This window comes from Solea solea, chromosome 20 (assembly GCF_958295425.1).
Source record: "Solea solea chromosome 20, fSolSol10.1, whole genome shotgun sequence".
Lineage (NCBI taxonomy): Eukaryota > Metazoa > Chordata > Actinopteri > Pleuronectiformes > Soleidae > Solea > Solea solea.
Window position 1 is genome coordinate 12,065,717 of NC_081153.1, and position 9,269 is coordinate 12,074,985.

The 9,269-nt window shown below is 39.7% G+C and overlaps 1 long non-coding RNA gene across 2 annotated transcripts; it reads right to left on the reverse strand.

Annotated features, from left to right (window-relative positions):
* Nucleotides 1-363: 363 nt before the first annotated feature.
* LOC131447100 (uncharacterized) lies at nt 364-3,822 on the reverse strand. 2 transcript variants are annotated; one of them, XR_009233994.1, is made up of 5 exons: nt 3,425-3,822; nt 3,191-3,342; nt 2,187-3,117; nt 1,952-2,102; nt 364-1,880 (listed from the first exon to the last, which is right to left on the reverse strand). It is a non-coding gene; the product is annotated as an uncharacterized LOC131447100 (long non-coding RNA). The 2 variants fall into 2 exon arrangements; XR_009233993.1 differs by having other exon boundaries at nt 3,191-3,822.
* Nucleotides 3,823-9,269: the final 5,447 nt, after the last annotated feature.

Sequence of the window (9,269 nt, forward strand, 5' to 3'; positions counted from 1 at the left end):
ACAACACAGGTATATTAAAAAAAAATATGACGCTACACACCCACAGGCTACTGTAACAAAGTACAAACCACACACCACTACGTTCCCATTCTTAAACCTGTTTTGTTGAATAAAAGATCCCGAACAGGAACTAAGTTGTTGCAATGCTTTCATTTTACATCAGTATGCTTTGTTTGAACACATCAGGACTCTGACTCTTGCAGACTTTCCCAACCCACATTTACAGTATCTTGATCTTTATAGTGTAAATTTTAGGGTTGGGACAAAATATTGATTTGGTGATACTTTGTCCTTCCTCAGGCAATACAATATGTTAAAATAGATACTTTAATGAACAAATTAAGGTGCCCTAAAGTAAGTTTCACTTGCAGGGTGTTGCTACTTCATGTCTCCTCATGGCGGCGCTGCTTAAAATGAATGAGGAAAACTTGGGGAGTTAATTGGCCGAAGAAGAGGGAGTTTATAGCAGAATAATGGTGGAGAAAGCTACATTAAGAGATGCCCCATCCACGTTCAATACATAGACTTTATGCACTTTGTTCTCTATATTGTGAATAAATAGAGAAATGCTGCACTTTTACAACTTTTTGATAGGATTAAGGGAAAATCAATGGAAATTTAACACAACTTTATTCATTTATGATGACCTAAAAATTAAAAACACAGGGAGCAGGTCCTCTTCCACAGAGTTTGACATTTTGTATCACCATGTCGATCAAATTAAACACTGGCTGTAGAGAGCGTGTTTGTTTGAAGTGACCTGAGGGCCACTGTAATTCTTAGATGAGAGCATGAACCAAATGTAATTTCACGACAAAATTCTATTGTTCTTTAAACCAGATTGGAATATTATGTTTTTCTATTCAGTGTAGTTAATTCAGAGCAAACAATCACAGAAAAATACAATACAAATATTTTCTTGGTATAAATAGGGCAATAAATACAGGTTGAAAATAGGAGTGTCTGTGTTTGAATGTTGGGCTGCATTATGTGCATGTAATGTTTTGTTATGTGTGGGTCAGTGGGCGCAGGAGTTCTGGGTTGTCTCTGGCTTTAGGTGGTAAAGTCCACATTGGAATTCAAAATAGAATAAGGTTTCATATCAATTGTCCATAAGAGAAAGGATAAAGTTCTCAAACTTTGTGTAACCTTCAGTTAATGAGTTGTCTCTCTGCCAGGTTTGTTTCCTCCTAAAAGAACCGAAACTCACTCTAATCCTGCAACCTATCCAATGAGGATAATCCCATGTACGAAACTGTGCAGGATATCCCTGCATCCCTACAAGACACGAGTAACGCATGGTTTTGCAGGGGATGATGGAAATCCCCTGCTGGGAGGCCTCCCAACATAACGCGCAAAAAGGCTTTATGAACACAAAGAGGTTCAATTCGAGTCTTTAGCAGGAACTAAACTTGGCAGAGTAAGACAAGTCAGACTTAACACCGAATTCCAGTTTGTTTGGTGATGGATAAAACTACAAAGGCTGATGGCAGTGCATAAAGTCTGAGTAAACAGTTCAAGACTTAAAATGGATATAAAAATGTGCAACAAATGCCAGATTTATAGTATTTCATATTATCCATGGGCTGAATTACACCCAAAATATGTGACTACACTTACTGAAAAACCCTCCAATAATAATCACAGTTTAGCTTTGACTTTGAATGTTATGCAGCATCATGTGCATGTAATGTTTTGTGATGTGTGCTTGTGGGTCAGTGTGTGTAGGGGTCTGGGCTGGCTGAGTCTCTGGCATTAGGAGTTAAAGTTCATTCAAGAAAAAAAATCTCGGAGCTGGATCTGTGACCATGTCCTGTTGGGCAGAGTGATCTAGCAGCCACTGAGGCATGTGTACAGTTTAGTAGGCTCCGGTCCAAAATCTGAAAAAAGGTTAGCCTATTTGAGTATAAAGTAAACAGAATGAACAAAAGTACCATCTAAAAGAACGTACCTGAAGACACCCTGTGGCAAAGAGGCGTCATCGTAGAAGGGTTGGTTCACCTTGGGCAAAGTCCTTGCCACAGCCATCCAAGGATGGGACATCTCCTTGTCGTGTCCAACATTAAGTCCTCTGATGCAGGAATCTGTTGCAGCCTTCACCTCTTCAAAACAAGGTAGAATTTGTCACAGAAGTAACAAGAAAAAGGTAAAAAAAAAATTACAAAAATCCTAAAAAGGTAGCTCACCTCCTCAAGTGCGACACATCTTCTCACATCCAGTCAGGGCCCACTGATGTATGCACTCCCCAATATGTTCATGTAATGTTTTGTGATGTGTGGGTCAGTGGGCGCAGGAGTTCTAGGTTGTCTCTGGCTTTAGGTGGTAAAGTCCACATTGGAATTCAGAATAGAATAAGGTTTCATATCAATTGTCCATAAGAGAAAGGATAAAGTTCTCATACTTTGTGGAACCTTCAGTTAATGAGTTGTCTCTCTGCCAGGTTTGTTTTCTCCTAAAGAACCGAAACTCACTCTAATCCTGCAACCTATCCAATGAGGATAATCCCATTTATGAAACTCTGCAGGATATCCCTGCATCCCTACAAGACACGAGTAACGCATGGTTTTGCAGGGGATGATGGAAATCCCCTGCTGGGAGGCCTCCCAACATAACGCGCAAAAAGGCTTTATGAACACAAAAAGGTTCAACTCGAGTCTTTAGCAGGAACTAAACTTGGCAGAGTGAGACAAGTCAGACTTAACACCGAATTTCTAGTTTGTTTGGTGATGGATAAAACTACAAAGGCTGATGGCAGTGCATAAAGTCTGAGTAAACAGTTCAAGACTTAAAATGGATATCAAAAATGTGCCAACAAATGCCAGATTTAAAGTATTTCATATTATCCATAAACTGAATTACACCCAAAATATGTGACTACACTAAAAATAAATAAATGACAGTTTAGCTTTGACTTTGAATGTTGTTCTGCATCATATGCATGTAATGTTTTATGATGAGTGCTTGTGGGTCAGTGCGCGTGGGGGTCTGGGCTGGATGAGTCTCTGGCATTAGGAGGTGAAGTCCATTCAAAAAAAAATCTGAGCTGGATCCAGTTGGGCAGAGTGATGTAGCAGCCACTGAGGCATGTGTACAGTTTGGTAGGCTCTGGTCCAAAATCTGATAAAAGGTTAGCCTATTTGAGTATAAAGTAAACATAAAATGAACAAAAGTACCATCTGAAAGAACGTACCTGAAGACACCCTGTGGCAAAGAGGCGTCATCGTAGAAGGGTTGGGTTCACCTTGGGCAAAGTCCTTGCCACAGCCATCCAAGGATGGGACATCTCCTTGTCGTGTCCAACATGAAGTCCTCTGATGCAGGAATCTGTTGCAGCCTTCACCTCTTCAACACAAGGTAGAATTTGTCACAAGAAAAAAGGTAAAAAAAAAAAAACACTTACAAAAATCCGAAAAAGGTAGCTCACCTCCTCAAGTGCGAGACATCTTCTCACATCCAGTCAGGGCCCACTGATGAATGCACTCCCCAATATGTGCCTGCTTTTCCTGTTCTACACTGACAGTTTGCCAAGCTACCCCTGCCTCCAAACACAATCAGAACATCAAGCTTCACCTCCTGTAGATTTCTTTACAAATATCAGATATCCACTCACTGTGTCTCAGTTTGCTAGCCATTTGGGATGATGCTAAGCCCAATGTCTTGGTTGGCTGCATGGAAAAACTGCAAATCTCGCAGTTGCCCAGACAGTCCCTTCTGATTCTGTTATCTCACCACAAAGGTTCTCTGCTTAAACCCCTATTTGGCCAAGCATGAAATCAGTTCCACTTTCCTGTCCCAAGATCTAATTTTCTCTCCCTGTAGCCTTCCAACACCCACTGCTGTCATCGCAACATCTGCAAGAGGCAGAGGTTTCACAATTCAGAGCTTCTCATGTGTTAAGCAAGATGCGGCACGAGACTATTGACAAAGCAAACACGTGAAAATGCTTGACCCCAATTTGACCAAATACTTCATTTTGTCTACAAGTGATATATATGGCAAACATGTTCATTACAATATTTAATTTTTTGGAGGAAGATAAATGCATACCACGATAGGCTGAGTCACAAAACCAGATGGATCCTTGTCTGATTTTGGAAACTGCACAGCCATGGTATGCCACTCAGTCAGGATCCGTGGCCAGATTCCCTCACACACAGAGAAGAAGGGGAAGGACAAAAAGCCTTACCATCTTACGAGTCGACTCAATTTACCTTGTTCTCTGCTGTGTGAAGGAGAACCAGCTCATTAAATTCTGACTGATTTACAAATTGAGCGATAAATTTGCTCAAATATGGATATTTTGCATGGTTTCCCAGAGGTCAGGTTACTGACATGAGAATGTTAAATTCACTGACTTTTTTTGTCTTGTAAACCGAAGAACCATTTAGGAGAAATTAGATCAAGCATTTTAAGGGGTCTGTTTTGTCAGTAGTCTAACGACACATCTTACCCAACACATGAAGACGCAGTGAATGAGGATACGGTTAACTTTAGCAGATGTGACAACAGCAGCAGTGGGTATTGGAGGGCTGCAGGGAGAGAAAACAAGATCTGGAGAAGGGATGGAGGAAAAAATTGAATGCGTAGCTCAAGAGTAAAAGCAGAGAGAAACTTTGGGGCAAGGCTACAAAATCAGGAGGAACTCGCCAACACACCTGGGAGATTAACATTTCTCATGCATCCAACCAAGACATTAGGATTAAGCATCATCCTAATGACATCACAAGCTGCCTAAATTGTGGAATCAAACGCACTACAGACGACAGAAATTCATTTACATCCATTTAAACCTGGTTTAAAATCTGGTCCATCACCACACATAAAAAAGCTTAAGACAGAATTTCTGCATTTTTCAAAACCTGATTCTCAGACAGTTGAAAGGCATGGCAGCCAGGATAGATCAGCACCGCGGCCAGGAAAACAGCGATGGCCAATAAAGTGTGAGAACAATTTTAATCCTCTTTAGTAAAATTTGAAAAAAGGGGATTAATGCAGTACTTCTCAAATAGTGGGGCGGTGAGGTGTCGGGGGGGGGAGGGGTGTTGAGAGGCAGGGCAGGACAATTCATACAATGGTTTATACAGATAAATAAATACAAATTATCAGGTTCTCAATAGTATTTCAATTTGGGAGGGGCTTGAAAACATTTCTGTCCTCTGGGGGGGGGGGGGCATGACAGAAAAATAATAAGGAACCACTGGGTTAATGGCACAGTGGCCATGCAAGACACCACACAAGTTTTTTTGTTTATTCCCCTACTCTACAAATCCTAACCACACGAGGCCAACACGGTAGCACCCCATAGGAAAAAGAAAATGGACTTACCCTTTGTAGATAGACCTGAAAAGGAAATGTTAGTGCATTCATTTATCAAGCATTTTTAGGATTTGGCACAGCAGCCCTGTAAGAGAAACCAGTCATATTCACACCATATCTACTTCAACGTTAACTGCTGAGCAGAATCCTATTTTCAGAGCATCACAGCTATTCAATCCACACATCTCGAACACACAAGATCCATTTAACACCCTGATCAGCAATCCTTCAAATGACAAACTGCCAAAGAACCTTAAAACCCTGCATCAGTACAGCACCCCATTCTTACAAATCACTTGCTCAGCAGTTCCAAAGAAACAGGGACCAGATTAACATTTTACATATTCAGACACACCCAAAAATGTCACTTAAACCAACAAGCAGAAAACAACCTGTGGCTAATGCTCCATGTACAACCCTCAGCTATATGGCAGATGGAAAGCTGGAGAAGAGAAAGAACGTGGCCATGTTGGACGTATGGACAGTTTTCAGCAAATTCAAGTGGACAATGCAGACAGAATAGATACAGGCACAGCAGCCAAGAAAAAGAGCGAGTGGGGACACGGCGGCCACCCACAATTTAAATACATGACACTTACTGATTGAAGATCTTCATGAAGATCAACCTGGGAAAAACAAAAACAGAGTCCAGTCTCAAACCTCAATGTTCAAGATCCTGCCATGACCGGTGTAAAATAACTACTATAGGTGCTCTGTAATGTGGTTGTAGTAGGTACAGACATGGTTCATGTCATTGTTCGTAAAGACTCATGGCTGCAGCACAATTCTATGTAGTCTTAATATTCAGCTTTATTTGCATGTTTGACAGCCATTTTCACTCAATTATGCTAATTATCCAAGGTTTTAATTGAGATAGTAAATGTCTCCAAAGGTGTCACTCACCTTTTTTTTTTTTTTTTTTAAAGTATTGTGTCTGGACGAGTGCCACCAGGTCCCCGTGAGCAGGAAGCTGGAGATTGTTTCTTTATGAAAAAAAAAGTAGGTATTTAACGACCTAGTCTGGACAGGAGTCCGTCTTTAAACTTTTAACACATTAAAATGTATAAATCTTTCCAATGAAACACCCAATAGTACCAACATTGACTGCAACAGGTTGTTAACAACACAGCAGTCATTTTAACTAGTCTTTAGTCTTGTTTCATAAATTGTGGGGTTTTTATCAATACAATTATTGATAATGGTTTGAGTATTTAACTGAGCTTTACAATCATAGAGTTTGTGTCATCAATCAATATTTAATGGACCAAACATGTAAACAAACCAGATTAACCAATTTATTAAAATGATTTGTTGCAGCCCCATTTACACCAATGATGTACCTGCTGTGACCTGACAAAATGGCCACCAATTCAGATAACAATAGCCCCAATTGATCAAAAATTAAGAAATAACTCTCTGCAACTCTCCTTTAAGTTGTATGAGCAACAATTAATCCAGGCCTAATAATTAAGCTGACATTATGCCATAATTGAGCCAACGGAGACACAATTCAGATTAAATCGAGCCAAAGCTGAAATTGAGCAAATAAGCTAACATTAAGGCAGGCAATGGAGCACTACTTGGCTAACATTGGGCTAAAGCTAATGAGCAAATGACTAAGCTAGCATTAAATCAGTGTTGAGCCAACAATGAGACACTGCTTGGCTAACATTGAGCTAAAACTAATGAGCAGATGACTACTTAAACATTAAGTGTGTGAGTGATGCACAGCATAGCGAACACTGAGCTAAAGCCATTCTTGAGCAAATAATTAAGCCAACATTAAGCCAAACTTGAGCTGACATTGAAACACAGCTTGAGCCAAAGCTGAAACTGAGCAAATAAGCTAAAATTAAAATAAAAGCAGAATGAAGATGACAATGAGGCAAGACTGAGCTAAGGCTAATTTCGAGCATAACATTAAACCAACAGAGTCACCCTTAAGATAACTTGACAAAACTTACTCACCATTCTGGACAATCATCAACCTGGATCAGGTGGAACTCGCCATCTTGAATCTCTTTGCCGAGTTATTTTATACAGGAGCTGCTGCACGTGACCAAGATTTCGGCGTCTGACGTCACGCCGCTTAGGTTTTTTTGTTTGTTTGTTTCCCTTCATCAGAAACGGTTTCTCTAGTTAAACAGTGTCTTTTTTCCGTTTTGCGTCTCGTTTATGTGGCTTCTCTTCGAAGTAACAGCACTGAACTGACATTGGCTGGAGGAAGAGGAGGAGGAAGAGGAGGAGGAAGCAGCGTCATCAGCTGATTGGAAACACCTGAGCGAAGACGATCAGGTGTGTCGTATGCCACCAATCAATCAATCAATCAATCGGTCTCCTCTTTTATATGCTACATTCTCAAAATGTTCACATTTCTATCCTTTACCTCCATGTTTTCATTTATTATTGTCTGTATTTATAAAATACATCACAAATACCATTATACTTTAATTACTTTGACATCAAGATAAAGAGGAGGAAAGACACGTTCTACTTGCTTTCATTTTGATTATCATCAACATCCCATTTCTTTTTTGTTTAATAACTTCATCTGTGACAATATCTATGTCAAAGTTTTTCAAAGTCAAAACTCAATTTGCAGGTTTTAAAGATTTCATCCATACATCATTGACCTTTGGCTTACACCGTTTTGGTGTAAAACTCTGTCATGTGGAGCTGAAAGGCTTAATCAGCATTATGTGAACTCAGGCACATTTGTTTCTATTTAAAAGTTATGCCGCTTTAAAATGATGACATCATCATCATCCTCTGTCAGGAGAGTTCTGCCTCGGGCTGCTCCTCACAAAACAACACAGTCTGTTATTTGACCACTAGATAGAGCCAAGTTTATTTCTTGATCATCTGTTTCTCTCCCCCAGAGTATAATACTGTCATCAGAGATACTAAATTAAATCAATATGTTATATGTTTGCCTGTGCTGGACAAAGTGGTCCAGTATAATCATTTCATTGCCTCCAGTCAAAATAAAAATCAATATCTAACTATTGAACTCACATTTATTAAAATGCTATAATGTTACACAAGACTTGATATACGGAGAAGGGGACTTTTGGTTCAAGCATTGATGTTTCTGCCGCTGCCAGTTTACAGGGCCAAAAGTAGTTTTTTCAGGCTCAGTAACAATCTCTGAAGACATGACCTCCTTCCTGGCTTGTGCTTGTTCCTCCTGCAGCTCCAGCTCTGTGAGCTCTCTGCTCGGTTTGATGGAGAGTTTAAGCTCACAGTGGGTCTTAGGCAGTTTATGCTGTGGCTATGAGGCTGCAGCCAACAAAGGAATCCAACCATCTATCATCAGTCCCTCACCAGGCAGCCAGGTGTTAGACACAGCCTCATGACGCATGACTGGCACATTTCCCAGTCTGGTTTAATTTCTTGCTTCAGGTCTTTAAGTTTCTCTCTCTCATGTTTGTGTAGATCCTCTACTGACCGGGACTTAAAGTGGGAAGAGGAAGCTGGTTAGTGGTTACAATGCAGTAGTTAAATAATTGTTTCATGGCAAAACTCAGTCTCAAGCTATACTCATAAAACAATATTAGGATTGCTCAAGAAAGATTTGATACAGAAAAATATCTACTTAAATGAAAAGGCAGCCATGAAAATGACTATTAGAAGTTGTGATTCAAATGTAAACCCTAATTAAACACTCATGTACTTTTGTTGTGTTGTCAACTGTAATATTAATTTAAATTCATTTATTTATTCTGTAAATGTATTTTCTTTTAACAAACAAACAATGGCTAGTAACAAAATGCATACAATGTCTGAAATATGATAAACACATAGCATCAGGGTAAAGTTATTTGACCTTTTATCCTTTTATTTGTTTACATCTGAATGATTAATGACTTACTTTACTGATTTTGGTCATTTCATTAAAGAGTCTGTTCCTTAATCGTCCAGAGAGGGGCGCTGCTGCAGCAATCTGAACACAA